Here is a 6343-nt window from a genome sequence, read left to right as displayed (position 1 = left end):
GAGAGAGAGAGAGAGAGAAATGAGAGAGAGATACTGGAAGTTGCCAGAACAATGGCTGTCCTAGAAAACAATAAAGCACCGAACAGCAAGGGCCAGGGAGGAGAGAAATTGAGAACCGTGTTCCTTCCCCAGGAATCCTGGGAAACACTCCAGACTTGGTGTTGGTTTCTTGGCCTCCCTGTTAATTCCTGGCTAGGAATGGAGCAGGGGAACAATAGCTGGAGGAGAGTGAGAGGGTGAGGGGTGCAAAATAAAGAAAAGTCTGGTTGCCCCACTGAGAGGTGGGGGGGCAGGAGGAAGGGACACCGCAGGCTCCAATGCATGTGTGCATATGTTATACTAATGCTACATAGCACACGTGGCAGATGTAGCTCACACGCCTCACACAGATACCATATGCTATGCTGTATATATGGTGCATGCACATACTACACAAAATGTACACATATAATATACAGATACACCCATCATACATACCACATACACCATACACACTATATATATCCACATTCCCCGTATACCATTGTAATATTCTTTACAGGACATGCCATTCACACAGCAGGATACACACATCAGTCTCACACCCTCTGCTGTTTGTAGAGACTAATATCGCCACCTGCTGGTGATTTGTGTGCAATAGCACCCGAACCCTGTTGAAGAAATGATAACAAATACTATTGGGTACTTACACTGACTCCCCACAATAGGAAATCTCTCTGGTGCTTCTGGATGTTTTCTCAGGAGAAAGATTCAAACCATAAACACTGTTCTGAGAAGGGGTTCACAGAACCACACAGGCACTGGGTGAAAGGTTCGGAGCATGAATTGTGTTCAAGTCTCAGCGCACAGGGCACTGTGTTCCTTGGGCAAGAAAGTTCAGGACACAATGCGAGCCACTGTCTGATACTTCAGGTTAGGTGTGTCCCTCCCCACCCCTGCCCCTTTCTTTTCTTTCCCTTTAACAAAAGCAGTTTGGGGGCTGGAGAGATGGCTCAGAAGTTAAGAGCACCGGCTGCTCTTCCAGAGGTCCTGAGTTCAATTCCCAGCACCTACATGGTGGCTCACAACCATCTGTAATGAGATGTAGTGCCCTCTCCTGGCCTGCAGGCATACATGCAGACAGAATGCTATCCATAATAAATAAATGCATTTAAAAAAAAAACAGTTTGAAATTTTTTTTTTATTTGTGTTGGCTGGTGGTGGTGCATGACTTTAATCCTAGCACTCAGAGGCAGAGGCGGGCAGATCTCTGAGTTCAAGGCCAGTCTGGTTTACAGAGCAAGTTTTGGGACAGCTGGGGCTACATAGAGAGACCCTGTCTCAACAAACAAACAAACATATTTTTATTTGTCTGTGTGTTTGTGATGTGTGGGTGTGCTTTTCACAACAAGCGTGTATGGGGCTAGAGAACAACTTTGTAGCCAGTGCTCTCCTTCCATCTTCAGGTAGGTTCTGGGGATTGAACTTATGTTGCCAGGCTTGTGCAGCAAGTGCCTTTACCTGTCAAGCTATCTTGCCACTCCTTCTTGCTTATGGTATTATTATTATTGTTATTATTTTTGGCATGGTCTTGCTATATAATCCTGCCTGGCCTGGAACCTAGTATGTAGGGCAGGCTGGCTCCAAATGCACAGCGATCCTCCTTCCTCTGCTCCCCCAGTTCTCGGATAACAGCAATGTGCCATCGTGCACAGCTGACACTGTACGTTCTTAGGCATAAACTCGCGGAAGAACCGAGAACCCTGCAGTATTTGATACCAGCTTCTGTTGCTCTGACCCAAACTTAGCATCCTCAGTAATGAGTCCTCTCACCTTGCAGGAATGAAAAGAGGGGCCGCTTCCTGCTCTGTTGGTTGTTTCTCCAGGGCCAGGAGCAGTCTATGGTACCTTGCCCCTGGGTGGCTTCATCTTTCTGGTAGATTCAAATGTAGAGGTTCTGCTTTGCTACACAATAGGCAACCGAGGCAGCCAACCAGAGGTAGCCTGCATCATCTCCCAATATCACCATAGCAACAATTTTCTGGATAGCTCATAAGTATCATGAAGGACCCCACACATGGCCTGGGTCATTCTAAGTGTAATAGCTGGGGACATGTTGTCAGTAAAGGTAGCACCAGAAAGTTCTCACTGACGTGGGATCAGGAGGAAAAGAGTTTAAACCCGGGGCTCTGAAGTCAGACCACCACGTGCTGAGCACCTGGGGGCGATTCTCCTGAGTTCTGGCTTCTCATGGTTAAAGTTTCTTTCTTGTTTTTTGTTTGTTTTTAAAATATGTATGCAGTGTACCATCTGCATGTTTTACCTGCACACGAGAAGAGGGCATCAAATCTCATTACAGATGGTTGTGAGTCACCATGTGGTTGCTGGGAATTGAACTCAAGACCTCTAGAAGAGCAATCAATGTTCTTAACCTTTGAGCCATCTTTCCAGCCTTAAAAGGGGTTTTTAATGTCTTGTTTTACTGCTCCTGCTTGTGCTTTTCCACCTCATCTACCATTTCTTCGGCCTGCCCCTGGCCTGGTCTCCTCTGGGGACCTCTGGAGGTCAGAGGACATTGTTACCCTAGTGGTCAAGAGTGTCTTTGTAGATGTCCAGCGGTTGTGCTATGGACTCTTCAGTCTTGATGATCTCTGGGACTGTGCTCAATTTTGCTCTCATTTAGATGGCTCCTGTACCGCCAAGTGATAGGTATTTTTGTATCCCCGATAGTAGGTTTCTCTGTGATGCACTAAGCCAAATCAAGCGGAATTAAAAAGTAAAGGACCAGGATTAATCTGAGAAAAGCACTCACAGGTGACTTTCAGGAAAGGGAGCAGGAGATAAATCACATTGCAGGGCTAGGGACTGGAGCTTAAATGCCCTGTGGGTGTGGTCTTGAGCTTCAGGGGAGGAGCCTGGGATTTTGGGGGTCTTTCTGAGAGGGGTGGGGTTTGGAACGGGGTGGGGGGAAATGGGGCCCAAGTGAAGCTTCCAACTGAACACCAAGAATGACTTTAAATCTCTCCCCAGTGGAGGACCTGTCCTCCCCGTGACTACTTGTTGGAGCGGTTGTTAGTGAGGTGGAATAAGGAAGAGGGGTATGTTGTTGAAGAATAGGCAGAATGGCTGTCAAGTAGCAGAGGCCTGAATGCAAGGCCCAGCACGTGTCTGAAGCCTTGATGGACAAGTCTGAAGGACCCATGAACCCTTCGCGTCTGGGTGACACTAGCCTCGGAGACAGGTCACAAATATGCCAGGGGTTGTCTCCCAAAAGTCCTTCTCCAGCCAGCTCTTTGGGGGACCAGACAGGATCAGAGGCAGATCCATGATGGAAGACCAATCAATACTCGCTGTCAGCTGCAGCTGACAAAGGGTTAGAAGGCTCAGAGAGAAGTTTGAGAGTTCCGCTGTCAAGGCTATTTGTGTGTTCTGTAGTTCCAGTCAAAGGGAGCAAAAGAATTATCTGCGATTAAAGAGACACAAGATAAATCCCAGCACCTGGGAGGCAGAGGTATGTGGATCACTGAGTTTGAGGCCAGCCTGGTCTACAGAGTGAGTTCCAGAACAGCCAGAGCAACACAGAGAAACCCTGTCTCGAAAAACAAAACAGCAAACAAGCAAACAAACGAAATAAAGAAATAAAAAGAGACGAGGACCACTGACGCGCAGCCGTGGCTTTACTGTGTCGGTAGGTACTGGGGAGCTGGGGCTGACAACCAGCTACGTTTTATAATAAGAGATCAGCATTACTGAGGTGACTCTTCCGGGAAATATTAGCATCAGCACATGCTATCAGTCGATCTTGGTGATGTCTCAGAATCTCCCACATGGTTCTGGTTTGGGTGGCAAAAAAAAAACCTTCCAGAAATGTCACGACTGTGGATGACCACCAAGAGCAGCAGCAGCTGTGGGGGAACCAGCCCAAGTGTGTGAGATGAGCTGTGTTTTCTGTGGAGGGCAGAGCCTGAGAAGTGGAGTCCCCAGGTCCCGGGGAGCCCAGAAGATCACCAGTGGGGCCCAGACATTGGGCAGTGACCCGTTTCTGCTTGTGATTGTGCCCTGGTTCCTTCCTCTTGGGGATTAGAATTCTAATTGTGAGTGGATTTGTGCAAATGAAAAGAATTTCTGAATTGAAAGGTGTGTGGGTCTGAGAATGAGCAGATAGATCTTGGGTCCAGAGCTTACATTAATGTATCAGTCAATGGGCTGGAGCCCATCTGCCTTCTTCCTGCATCTCAGACTCGGGCTCTGAGAGACTCTTCACTAGATCACTCAAGGTTAGAGCAGAGCAGGGTCCATCACCAATGGAGGAGACAAAACATGGGTAAAGTAGGGAGGGAGCCATGGGTAATGTGCAGAAATCTGATACTCTTCCTAGGACAGATCGACCAGGCTAGTTGCTCCCTGATGCAGACTGAACATCCCGATCCTGTGGACTAGGGAATGAAGGGAGGGAAAGAGCAACCAATGCTGGTTTGAGACAGATGGAACAAACTGTTTCCAAGAAAGTCAGTGCTCCATCACCTTTCAAACACTGGGCAGAATTAGATCCTTGGACTCTCAAACAAAAAATCCTGGCATTCCTTGGTCAGGAGGCATGGACAGCACCCCCATCACAACCCTGTGTATGGAAAGACGCTATGCGGCCTCTTCTTCACTCCCAACAACACTCAGCCAGGTATTGCTGGGGTTCCCAGTTTTATTAATAAAAGAAAAGAAAAGCAGGGAGCTAGAGGAGGAGGGTATCAGACTTCGGGAGAAAATCAACAGGGCAGGTAAGCTGTAAAATCTTGGCAGCGGCTATGAGATAGAAGAGGGAGGAAAGGAAATTGGGTCTGAGAAAGGGCATGGTTTGCAATGCAGGTCAGAAAAACCTCTGGACGGCAGAATGAGCCAGAGGCTTTGGAGAAAGCAAGAAAGCTCAGAGCATCAGGGAAAGCTTGCTTAGGCTTTGCCCAGGACCCCATGGGAAAAGACAGGAAGTAGGAAGAGTCATTCTTTTTGCGAATCAAAATGAAAGTTTAGCAGGGAGGTCTGAAGGGGGCTCCTGGAAGGAGGAGCCTCGGGGAGACTAAGTCCACTATCTAATTAAAGGGGTAACCACTCCCATTGCCTTAGCAAGCCTACTGACCAATCAGATCTCCTGTGGGCTGGCCTGGCGAGGTGATTGGCAGGCACAGCCGGGCTAACTCTTAAGGGAGGGGGCAATGGGTACAAAGCTCTGATCTTGGAGCAGGTCAGCAAGTTATCTCCACCCAGGGTTAGAGGTGGCTCATTCTTTTGACCAGAAGGTCTAAGGAGAGGCAGTGGTGGCGTTTTCCATTCTGATGTTACCAGGGAAATGTGAGGTGAGGGAGGGGTCCCATCTCAAAGCCCCAGCAAGGCTACTCACTGTCTACCTAATGACCCCGCCCAAGAGCTGAGGTCCAAAAATCTTTTAGGAGATGACTGAAATTGGGGGAAAATAGAATCTGTTTTCACCAGGAAAATCCAGAGATCTAATTCCAAAGCTGTTAACCACAGGGACTGGATTGGCGGCGGCACCATCCGGGCAGAGGAACTCATTTAAGGGAAGAGGGATTAGGAGAAACCCTGCCCCATCCAGAACTTCCCTCTTGCCTTTTTGCCTTGGCCTGGGGCAGATCAAAGGACATTTCTTGCTCCTGGACAAGAAAAAAACTATAGCTGTTCATTAGAGTTCCTACTCCTAAAGATGTGTGGTTAGTTTCTACCTCCTGTTCTTTCCTGGCCTCTAGGGGTAAATTAGACATGCTAGTCACAACTGTGTGTGTGCATGTTTATGTATGTATGCATGTGTGTGCATGTGCATGTGTGTGCATGTATGTGCATGTGTGTAATGTGTGTGCATGTTTGTGTGTGTGTGTGTATTGTGTGTGTGTGTGTCCAGTACCCAGAGATTAGGGAGGCTACTCACATAGCTCATAGCTGATGATTCCACAGGGTGCCTATTTCACAGGTGAGTCTGACTTCCGCAAACCAGGAGTGTGGGGGTTGGAAAACCACAGTCTAAAGCGGTGGTTCCCAGCCTTCCTCAGCCTAAAGCAGTGGCTCCCAGCCTTCCACTGAGACCCATTCCTCATGTTGTGGTGACCCCCAAACCACAAAATTATTTCACTGCTACTTCATAACTGTAATTTTGCTACTGTTATGAATCATAATGTAAATAAATATCCGATAGGCAGGATATCTGATATGTGACCGTCCCCCAAAGGGGCTGAGATCCACAGGTTGAGGACAGCTGATCTAGAAGAATGAAAATGAATATTTAAGTTGATACAACTTAAGGTTCAAAAAAGAAAAATCCCGCCGGGTGATGGTGGCGCACGCCTTTAATCCCAGCACT

This window comes from Microtus ochrogaster, chromosome 18, assembly GCF_000317375.1.
Source record: "Microtus ochrogaster isolate Prairie Vole_2 chromosome 18, MicOch1.0, whole genome shotgun sequence".
Classification (NCBI taxonomy): Eukaryota; Metazoa; Chordata; class Mammalia; order Rodentia; family Cricetidae; genus Microtus; species Microtus ochrogaster.
This window is presented reverse-complemented; position numbering follows the sequence as displayed.